The 11,873-nt window shown below is 47.1% G+C and overlaps 1 pseudogene; it reads right to left on the bottom strand.

The window, feature by feature from the left end:
• Positions 1-1,987: 1,987 nt before the first annotated feature.
• LOC100601412 lies at positions 1,988-2,776 on the bottom strand (annotated as a pseudogene).
• Between the last annotated feature and the right edge of the window lie 9,097 nt (positions 2,777-11,873).

Raw genomic sequence — 11,873 nt, 5'->3', positions numbered from 1 at the left:
TGAGTGGTATCCAATAAAAATTAAATTATTTTGCCAATAGGGAGTGAAACTGCTGAGTAGCATAAATTGGACTCCAGGCAATCTGGACACAGCGTACTGCCAAAAACTAGGTCCAAATGTTTCTTGCCATTGTGCAATATCACAAGCAACAGGTTTTGAAGGAGTTGGCTTTCCAAGGGTCTGTCCTCATACTGATGTTCATTCTAGAACATTATCAGAAGCAGGACAGCAGGAATTCTCATGTAATTATAGTAGAATGAATGAAGCAAGACTATGTCATTACAAAAATACCTTCACCAGATATTAACTTGGTCCTTTCAAGCAGAAGTTGTGCTGGGAAACTAGGAGGTCACAGTGAATGGGGTGGAGCAACAGAGCAGGCACAGGATGCAGGGAGGTAAATGGGAACCCACACTTGCTGCCTTAGACTGTTCATTCAGCAGAACCTCTAGTTGCAACAATGTGTATCTGAAAACTGGGTACAAAGTTACAGTATGTTTCTGAGAAAAGACCTTTTATCAGAGGAATACCAGTCCTTTTAAACTACCAGGCCCAGAGAGGCACTGAAATGAAACAGCGATCGGGCCCTACTCTCCCCTTTTCGAGCTATGTATTCATGTCTTGAAACAGCTTACTATTGCCACAAGTAGCTATAAATTAACCCAATAATGCCACACTGGACACTGTAACCCACAATCTACAGCTTAATAATGTAGAGTCCATCAACAGTTTATTTGATGTTAATGTAAATTGTTGGTAACAACTCAGGAATTGCCTTTTTTTTTTTTTTTTTGACACGGAGTCTCACTCTGTCGCCCAGGCTGGAGTGCAGTGGCATGATCTTGGCTCACTGCAACCTCCGCCTCCCGAGTTCAAGCGATTCTCTTGCCTCAGTCTCCTGAGTAAGCTGACACTACAGGTGCCCAACACCACGCCCGGCTAATTTTTGTATTTTTTTTTATTATTATTTTTTTTTTTAGTAGAGATGGGGTTTCACCATGTTGGTCAGCCTGGTCTCAAACTCCTGACCTTGTGATCTGCCCACCTCGGCCTCCCAAAGTGCTGGGATTACAGGTGTGAGCCAACGCACCCGGCCAGGAATTGCTTCTTTTTTGCCTTTAAAAATCCACTTGTGGCCAGGCGCTTTGGCTCACACCTGTAATCCCAGCACTTTGGGAGGCTGAGCTGGGAAGATTGCTGAGGTTAGGAGTTCGAGGCCAGCCAGATCAACACGGAGAAACCCCGTGCTACTAAAAGTACAAAATTAGCTGGGCGTGGTGGCACATGCCTGTAATCCCAGCTATTTGGGAGGCTGAGGCAGGAAAATCACTTCAACCCAGAAGGCGGAGGTTCCGGTGAGCCAAGATCATGCCATTGCACTCCAGCCTGGGCAACAAGAGCAAAACTCCATCTCAAAAAAAAAAAAAAAAATCACTTGTAACTGCTGCTAACCTGAGTGCAGATTCAGGCAACTGGAATCTATGCTCTCGGGTTGCAATCCTCAAACTTGGCCCAAATAAACTCTCTATTTAGATTAATTTTGCCTCAGCTTCTTCCTTTTAGGTAAACATTTCCATGTCTTACCCTTCTGTTTTGTGTACTTGCCTTACACGAAAAAGTGCAAAGTGAATTCTCTGCAAGAGTAACTTGCAGAACAACATATGGCCGCTGAGTTACTGATATCTAGAGCTGATCTAAGGTAAGAATGATACTGTATTCTTTTCATTCAATTGTCACTTCATTAAAGATGGAAGAATTAATTACAAATTTAAACTATAACCTGGTAATCTTTAGTCAGGCAGCAGGTTTTAATTAAGGCAAACTGCTTATTCAGAAGTGATCATGGAACTCAAATGCAGAGTAAGAAGGATGAGAAACATCTGACTGGCCAATAGATTTTGTGCTTTCACTCTATGAAATAAACTTTTCATTTTTAGGTGAGGTAAATTATAACTTCAGTAGACACGGTCAACTGTTTCCAGCTGTCTCAACTGGGATAGATACATTTACATAACTGGCTGTGCTTGAGCCTTCTTTGCCAGAAGCTTTAGGTCCGCAATGCACTTGGCAATTGTCTCCTTTTCCTGCTGTGCAGAGATGCTCTGCACCACGTGCTTCTCCACCCAATTGATCATGTGCTGTTGTTCCTTTCAATGCATCATGTTCTGCACAGACATATGATAGTCCAGGCGATTCTTTACTTCCTTACATACTTTATACAGTAGTTCCTGGTAAGTAACCTCCAAAGCCATAGCAATGTTCTTCCTCTGCACATCAAAAAGGTAATGGCGCTTCTGAACTAGTGCCTGCTGTGACTTCTCCAAATCAATTGCATCCCGGATTTGTCTGATGGGAGCCTGCTTCGCCTCTTCTAGTTGGGCAAGTTTTTGCTCATTGAGTTTATCAGCAAATTCTGCAACAGAGGCACCATATTTTTTAATTACATAGACAAGTAACCCTACTACTGATATGGTCGAGAAGGTCTCTGCAATAATCACAAATATTTCTTTGGATAAAGCATACAAGATAAGCCCAGTTCTGAGCACATAGGGTCCTGTTACACCGGCTTTAAGATACAGAAACTTGAAGAATTCCTCAAGGATCAGTCCAAGACAAACTTTTCCTCCATTTTCAGGAAAAGGTGGTAGAGGGGCAAGATGTGGCTGCCTGGATGAAAGGTCCTTGTTGCCCACAATACCCCTGGACCTAGGAAGGCTGCCTTCTTCAGAGAGGGGGCCACTGTGGCAGTGGCAGAAAGTTCCACCCGGGACAGCATGGTCAGTGAAGGTCCAGGCAGCAGTCTTAGCATCCCTGTGACCCCGACCGGAGACTGTCAGGGGCAGGAGCAAGATGGCTGCTCACCAATACTGTATTCTTAATCCAAACTTTTTTTTTTTTGAGACAGAGCCTTGCTCTGCCGCCCAGGCTGGAGTGCGGTGGCGCAATCTCTGCTCACTGCAACCTCCGCCTCCTGAGTTCAAGCAATTCTCCTGCCTCAGCCTCCCGAGTAGCTGGCACTACAGGTGCCCACCACCATGCCCGGCTAATTTTTGTATTTTTAGTAGAGATGGGGTTTCACCATGTTGGCCACACTGGTCTCAAACTCCTGACCTCAAGTGATCTGCCTGCCTCGGCCTCCCAAAGTGCTGGGATTACAGGCATGCGCCACTGCACCTGGCCCGAACTTTTTTTTTTTTTTTTTTTTTGAGACGGAGTCTCACTCTGTCACCCAGGCTGGAGTGCAGTGGCACAATCTCCACTCACTGCAGCCTCCACTTCCCGGATTCAAGTGATTCTCCTGCCTCAGTCTCCCGAGTAGCTGGGACTACAGGCGTGTACCACTGCACCCAGCTAATTTTTGTATTTTTTTTTTTTTTAGAGATGGGGTTTTACCACATTGGCCAGGCTGGTCTCGAACTCTTGACCTCATGATCCACCTGCCTTGGCCTCCCAAAGTGCTGGGAGTATAGGCGTGAGCCACTGTGTCCAGCCCCCAATATTTTTAATTATATTAACTTATACCAAGAAAAGTGCATAAAATTAACTGTACTTGTTTTTTGCAGAATAAAAAGAGCCCACATTTTGAAATCTCTAAGACCTGCATTCAAAGCCCATTTTAGAAATGAGGCCAGGTGCGGAGGCTCCCACCTGTAATCCCAGAACTTTGGGAGGCCTAGGAGGGCGGATCACCTGAGGTCAGGAGTTCAAGACCAGCCCAACCAATGTGGTAAAACCCCGTCTCTACTAAAAATACAAAAATTAGCTGCATGGTGGCACATGCCTGTAATCCCAGCTACTTGCAAGGCTGAGGCAGGAGAATCGATTGAACCTGGGAGGCAGAGGTTGCAGTGAGCCAAGATTATGCCATTCCACTCCGGCCTGGGCAACAAGAGTGAAACTCCATCTCAAAAAAAAAAAAAAAGAAATTTATGTTTTTGTATGAGTAATTTAATATCTCTGAGCTTTAGTTTCCTTGTCTGTAAGAAAGGCTTTTTCTGAGTTGTAAAGTTGGTGTATAAAAATACCAAGGACTGGGCATGGTGGCTCATGCCTGTAATCCCAGCCGTTTTGGAGGCTGAGGTGGGAGGATAGCTTGAGCCCAGGCATTTGAGACCAGCCTGGGCAACATGGCAATACCCCATTTCTACCAAAAAAAAAAATTAGTTAGCCAGATATGGTGGTGTACCTGCAGTCCCAGCTGCTCAGGAAGCTGAGGCAGAAAGATCACATGAGCCCAGGAGTTCAAGGCTACAGTGAGCTATGTTCAAACCCCTGCACTCCAGCTTGGGCAGGAGAGTGAGTCCTTGTCTCAAAAATGAATCAATAAATAAAATTTGTAAAAATAAAAATGCTAAGTAGTGTCACATGGCAAGTGTCCATATCATTACTGCTCTTGTCCTCAGCAGCTGCCTTCTTCTAACTCAAGGGGGGGCCAATCTTTTGGCTTACCTGGGCCACACTGGAAGATGAAGAATTGTCTTGGACCACATGTGAAATACATTAACACTAATGGTAGCTGATGAGCAAAAAAAAAAAAAACAAAAAAAAAACCTCATAATGTTTAGAAATGTAAAGAAAGTTTACAATTTTGCATTGGGCTGCATTAAAGCCATCCTGGGCTGCATTTGGCCCGCAGGCCGTGGGCCAAGCTTGTTCTCATTTCTGATTCTCTCAACTTTAGATTTGTGTGGGCAAAATCACACAGCTGTGTTTGGTTATCTGGATTATAACTAAGGTATAAAAAAATGGTTGGAAGACACCTATCCTCAATATTACTAAGACTTGAGACATCTTTTCATCAATAGAAATGAGCTGTGTTGAATTTTCATGTCCTCATACCAGCTCTCCCTTGTGTCCAAAGACACTTAATGGTCATGGTGCCAGAACTTCTGTAATTCAGAGCCAAATAGTCCATGTTGGTCAAAGGTACAGGCTTTGAGGCCAAACTGCCTGATTTAAATCTCAGCTCTGGCTTGATGCATTTGTTACTTTAGGCAAGGTACTTAACCTCTCTGTGACTCAGTTTCCATCTTGTTCAAAATGTAGGAAGTGACTTCACAGGGCTGATGTGAAGAATAAAGATGCAGTTTATTACCTTATTACCTTACAATTATCTTATTACCTTACAAGTTCGAGACCGTCCTGGGCAACATGGCAAAACCCTGTCTCTACAAAAAAATTAAAAAATTAGTCAGGCGTGGTGGCACACACCTGTAGTCCAAACTACTTGGGGGACTGAGGCAGGAGGATCACTTGAGCCCAGAGGTCAAGGCCGCAGTGAGCCAAGATCACGCTACTGCACTGCAGTCTGAGTGACAGAGTGAGACCCCATGTCTTAAAAAACAAAGAAAAAGAAAAATTACCACTGGAAAATGTTCCAGCCCCCTCTTCAGTGTTTGCTTGGAAGATGCTGTATTAGTCTGTTCTCATACTGCTACGAAGAAATACCTGACACTGAGTAATTTATAAAGAAAAGAGGTTTAATGGACTCACAGTTCTCCATTGCTTGGAAGGCCTCAGGAAACTTACAGTCATGGCAAAGATGAAGGAGAAGCAAAGATACGTCTCACATGGTGGCAGGTGGGAGAGCATGTGTTCGAGTGCAGGGGAAACTGCCCTTTATAAACCATCAAATCTCATGAGACTCACTCACTATCACAAGAACAGCATGGGGAAAACCACCCCCGTGATTCAATTATCTCCATCTGGTCTCTCCCTTGACGTGTGGAGATTATGGGGATTACAGTTCCAGGTGAGATTTGGGTGGGAACACAGAGCCAAACCATATCAGACGCCATGGTGACTGTGAGTGCTTTCAGTGACTTTAAGGGCCTGACCAATGCTACTGCTTTGAAGGTGCTCACCAGGAATTCCACAGCTTTGTGCCTAATGCAAGGGCAAAGCCATACAGCCCAACCAGGCGTGGTGGTATGCACCTATAGTTCCAGTTACTCAGGAGGCTGAGGCCGTAGGATCAATTGAACCCAAGAGTTGGAGAACAGCTGGGCAACCTAGCAAGATCCCACCCTCCCCCCAAACAAAAAACAAAAGCTTACAGCTTGACATGGGCACTACTTGCTTTTAAACTGAGCTTATCTTTTTTTTCTTTTTGACACAAGATCTTGCTCTGTTGCCCAGGCTGGAGTGCAGTGGGACAATCACAACTCACTGTAGCCTCACCCTCCTGCAAGGGATCCTCCCACCTCAGCCTCTCAAGTAGCTGAGTGAGTGCTCACACTGCTCTTGCCTGCAGACCCTCTCCAATGCCCCTTTCACCATCTGTTTCTCAGCCTACCTGCCCAAGACTCACGGTCAGCCACCCATCTTCCTTCCTCCTGGCAGTAGCTATCCTTTCTTTCTTATCAGTTAACTCTTCACTCTTTCCAAAAAGATCCATCCAGCTCTAGAGTTTCTGCCCATCTCTCCCATTCTGGTCTGCAGGTCTCATTCCTGAGAAGGACAGAGGCATTTAAAACAGTAACTCAAACATTTCAGCCAAAATACTCCCCAAAGCTCCTTATTGAGCAAGAAAGAGATTACTAATAATTTCCCCATCCCCTAATTCCTATATAAAGATGAATATTGGCCAGGCGTGGTGGTTCACGCCTGTAATCTCAGCACTTTGGGAGACCGAGGTGGGCAGACCACAAGGTCAGGAGTTCGAGACCAGCCTAGCCAATATGGTGAAACCCCATCTCTACTAAAAATATTAAAAAACTAGCCGAGCGTGGTGACATGCGCCTGTAGTCCCAGCTACTCCATTGCTGAGGCAATGGAGGCTGAGGCAGGAGAATCGCTTGAACCCAGGAGGTGGAGGTAACAGTGAGCCGAGATTGTGCCACTACACTCCAGCCTGGGCAATAGAGGGAGACTCCGTCTCAAAAAAAAAAAAAAAAAAAAAAAAGAATGCTTATGCCATCATGCTGCAGATTTCTCTACCACACTGGAACTAGTCTAAGTGTAGTTTCCCACTTTCGAAGTGGCTGAATCTTAATTTTCACAAAGCTGGATTCTGGTTCCCATGGACCCAACCATTGCAGGAGCTGGTAGCCCACAGTTTAGTAAACAAGATCCCCCTCGCTTCGGTGTGAACACTGCTATGGTTTGAATGATGACGTGGCGTCCCCTCCAAAATTCATATTGAAACTTCATCCCCAGTACAGTGGTGTTGAGAGGTATGGCCTTTGGGAGGTGATTAAGTGAGGAGGGCTCTCCCCACATAAGTGGGATTAGCACCCTTACAAAAGGGCTCACTGGCTGGGTGCTGTGGCTCACACCCGTAATCCCAGCACTTTGGGAGGCCGAGGTGAGTGGGTCACCTGCTGTCAGGAGTTTGAGACCAGCCTGACCAACATGATGAACCCTCATCTCTACTGAAAATACAAAATTAGCCGGGCATGGTGGCACATGCCTGTAATCCCAGCTACTTCAGAGGCTAAGGCAGGAAAATGGCTTGAACCCGGGAGGCAGAGGTTGCAGTGAGCCAAGATTGTGCCATTGCACTCCAGCCTAGGCAACAAGGGTGAAACTCTGTCTCAAAAATAAAAATAAAATAAAAAGGGCTCACACCTGTAATCCCAGCATTTTGGGAAGCTGAGGCGGGAGGATCATTTGAGATCAGGAGTGCGAGACCAGCCTGACAAACACAGCGAAACCCTATCTCTACTAAAAATAGTAAAAATTAGCTAGGTGTGGTGGTGAATGCCTGTAATCCCAGCTACTCGGGAGACTGAGGCGGGAGAATAGCTTGAACCCGGGAGGCGGAGGTTGCAGTGAGCCAAGATCGCGCCACTGCACTCCAGCCTGGGCGACAGAGTGAGACTCCATCTCAAAAACAAAAACAAAAAAACACAAACAAAAAAAAAAGTGGGGGTGCTCAAGGTTGAAGGGAGTATTTTCTTGCCTTCTGCCTTCCACCAGGAGAGGACACTGCATTGGCCCCTCTGGAGGTCACAGCAACGTGGCACCATCCTGGAAGCAGAGAGCAGCCCTCACCAGACACCAACACCAGGCGCGGTGATCTTGGCCTCCAAAGCTGTAAGAAATAAACTTCTGCTCCTTATACTCAGTCTCAGGTGTTTTGTTCTAGCAGTGCAAACAGACTAAGACAGATGTCCATTATCACAGTCCAACATAAAGCTCCGTTCAGAACTCAGTTAACTATCAGATTCTTGCTGGCTGGTTTTGGAAACTGCAATCTTTTTTTTTTTTTTTTTTCGAGATGGAGTCTGGCTCTGTCGCGCCCGGCCTAGAAAAGGCAATCTTTTAGTCCACTGTCAGCAGAGCTTTCCCCTCTCTTCTCCACACCCTTCCCCATAGGGAACGACTTCCCTTTCCCAGACGTTCTCCTGACTCAGCTTCGGTGCAGAGAAACCAGGAAATACTCTCCTTTACTATACACAATGACAAAAACCTAGAAGGAGGGTAAAAGGTCCCCAGATGGGATTCTGAAAATAATTAAGGGATCAGGACACTTGCTGTATGAAAGCCGACTAGAGACGGATTCTTTTTTTTTTTGAGACGGAGTCTCGCTCTGTTGCCCAGGCTGGAGTGCAGTGGCGCGATCTCAGCTCACTGCAAGCTCCGCCTCCCGGATTCCTGCCATTCTCCTGCCTCAGCCTCCCGAGCAGCTGGGACTACAGGCGCCCGCCACCACGCCTGGCCAATTTTTTGTATTTTTGGTAGAGACGGGGTTTCACCGTGTTAGCCAGGATGGTCTCGATCTCCTGACCTCGTGATCTGCCCGCCTCAGCCTCCCAAAGTGCTAGGATTACAGGCGTGAGCCACCGCACCTGGCCGAGACAGATTCTTTAAAAATGAAAACCAAGGGCCTTTCATGGGTGCCTATTGTGAACGTGAGCCTCCGATCACTTTACTGTCAGCTACCTTCTTCTTCCCCTTCTCTTCTTACCGCTTCCTCCCACCTTCCCCGCTCCCCTCTGTCCCATCACTGGACAGGAATGTGGTGCCTGTCAGGGCTGGCTTTCACAGTTTGTCACCTGTGCAGATGCACAAAGGCCTCGTATTTGGTTTTATTTTGTTTTTTTAATTGTACTGTTAATATTGTGTATAGTTATGGGGTACAATGCAATGTTACTATATATGTATACATTGTGGAATTATTAAATCAAGCTAATGAACACAGGCATCACCTCACATTCTGACAATTTCTTTGTGATAAGAGCATTTTAAAGCTACTGTTTTAGCCGCTTAGAGAAATAACAATACATTATTATTAACTACAGTTGCCATGTCCTGCAGTAGATCACTAGAATCCCATGCTTAGTTTAGTCTCTGCAGTAGCTGTCTTGAAGTGCTTAATAATCTTTTTAGCAAAGGGTCCTGCCTTTTTATTTTGCACTGGATGCTGCTAATTTTGTAGCTGGTACCAGTGCCTGGTCTTATAGGGGTGAAAGTGCAGGACAACCACCCTGACCTACTCCCTCGCCAGGAGGGGAGAAATGAAGGCTGGGCTGTAGGGCACAGAGCAGCGATCCCACCTTGTTCATCCCTGATGAGTCCCCCGTACCCAGCACAGAGCCTGGCACACGGATATGATTCAGTGTCTGTGAAGGAAAAGGAAGGAGAGATAATGAGGGGTGGGAGGGTTAACGCAAGCACTGTTTCAGCTGAAGACCCCCCAGAAGAAACGCACTGTCCTTGCCCCTCTGCCTCCTTTGCTGTGTGAAATGAAGACGGGACTCTGCCTTCTCCCCAGGGACAATACTCCAAAGTAAATGAAGAGCGTACACTTCACCTTGAGTCCTTCCTCATTGGCACAGAGTGAATTATCCCTTAACAAGTAGACTTAAATGGCCAGTATTTGGGTTACTGTGAGCAAAGGCAGCCACGCACTTACAGAATAGGCACCCCATACACGTCCTCCTTCCACGGTCACCCAGCTGGACAGAGAAGCCCTTTTCCCTCCCACTGCTCGGTCACACGGAGCCTCTGCTTCACACGTCCTTCCCTGTGGCTGCCTTTGAGACTCCCTTCCCAGGGGAGGTCCTCCTGGAAGCTTCCACGCCTCTCCCTGCCAACAGCCACCTTCCTCGGCCCCCTGACCTCCTCTGTGTGAAGGGGCAGTTGCTGCTTCTACTTGCCTGTGACCTCCTTGAGGACAACTGGGACTTCCTTGTCCCTCTTGCCCCAGCACTAACCCTGCTCTCACCTCTCCCATATCCCAAATGACTTTAGTGCTCAAATGTCACCATTCTTGTAGGTTTCATTGAGAAACCAGTTTTTGGCTGGGTACAGCGGCTCACACCTGTAATCCCAGCACTTTGGGGGGCCGGGATGGGCAGATCACTTGAGGCCAGGAGTTCAACACCAGCCTGGCCAATCCCGTCTCTACTAAAAGTACAAAAATTAGCCAGGCATGGCGGTGCACACCTGTAGGCCCAGGTACTTGAGAAGCTGAGGCAGAAGAATTGCTTGAGCCCAGGAGTTTTTTGTTGTTGTTGTTGTTATTTTGGTTTGTTTTGTTTTTCTTTTTTTTTTTTGAGACTGAATCTTGCACTGCCACCCAGGTTGGAGTGCAGTGGCGCAATCTTGGCTCACTGTCACCTCTACCTCTCGGGTTCGCGTGATTCTCCTGCCTCAGCCTCCGGAGTAGCTGGGATTACAGGCGCACACCACCACGCCCAGCTAATTTTTTGTATTTTTAGTAAAGACAGGGTTTCACTATGTTGGCCAGACTGATCTCGAACTCCTGACCTTGTGATCTGCCCACCTTGGCCTCCCAAGAGCCCAGGAGTTTGAGATCAGCCTGGACAACACAGTGAGACTCCATCTCTACAAAAAAATTTAAAATTAGCAGGATGCAGTGGCAGTGCCTATAGTCCCAGCTACTCAAAAGGCTGAGGTGGGAGGATCACTTGAGCCCAGGAGGTCAAGGCTGCTGTGAGCCATGATGGCACAACTGCACTCCAAGTGCAACAGAGCAAGACCCTGTCTCAAAAAATAGAAAAAGAAAAAAGTGGGAGAAGCAGAATAACACTTGAAAGGCACAGAGGCTGATTTCAGGAAATGGCTGGTGGTTCCGTGAGCTGAAGAAGGCTGTGTTGGATGAGATAAGGTCAGAAAGAAAGGTTTGGGCCAGGAGCGGTGCTCACACCTGTAATCCCAGCACTTTGGGAGGCCAAGGTGGACAGATCACCTGAGGTCAGGAGTTCGAGACCAGCCTGGCCAACATGGTGAAACCCCATCTCTACTAGAAATACAAAAAGTAGCCAGGCGTGGTCGTGGGCACCTGTAGTCCCAGCTACTCGGGAGGCTCAGGCAGGAAAATCGCTTGAACCCAGGAGGCATAGGTTGCAGTGAGCTGAGATTGTGCCACTGCACTCCAGCCTGGGTGACAGAGTGAGACTGAAAAAAAAAGAAAGAAAGAAGGGAAGGAAAGAAGGAAGGAAGGGAGGGAGGGAGGGAGGAAGGAAGGAAGGAAGGAAGGAAGGAAGGAAGGAAGGAAGGAAAGAAGGAAGGAAGAAAGAGAGGGAGAGAGGGAGGGAGGGAAGGAAGGAAGGAAGAAAGAGAGGGAGGGAGGGAGGGAGGGAGGGAAGGAAGGAAGGAAGAGAGGGAGGGAGGGAGGGAAGGAAGGAAGGAAGGAAGGGAGAGAGGGAGGGAGGGAAGGAAGGAAGGAAGAAAGAGAGGGAGAAAGGGAGGGAGGGAGGGAGGGAAGGAAGGAAGGAAGGAAGAAAGAGGGAGAGAGGGAGAGAGGGAGGGAGGGAGGGAAGGAAGGAAGGAAGGAAGAAAGAGAGGGAGAGAGGGAGGGAGGGAAGGAAGGAAGGAAGGAAGGATGGAAGGAAGGAAGGAAGAAAGAGAGGGAGAGAGGGAGGGAGGGAAGGAAGGAAGGAAGTTTTTTTTGTTGTTGTTGT

Source organism: Nomascus leucogenys, chromosome 13, assembly GCF_006542625.1.
Source record: "Nomascus leucogenys isolate Asia chromosome 13, Asia_NLE_v1, whole genome shotgun sequence".
Taxonomy (NCBI): domain Eukaryota; kingdom Metazoa; phylum Chordata; class Mammalia; order Primates; family Hylobatidae; genus Nomascus; species Nomascus leucogenys.
Note: the sequence above shows the minus strand (reverse complement) of the source record. Positions and strands in the feature narration are given on the sequence as shown.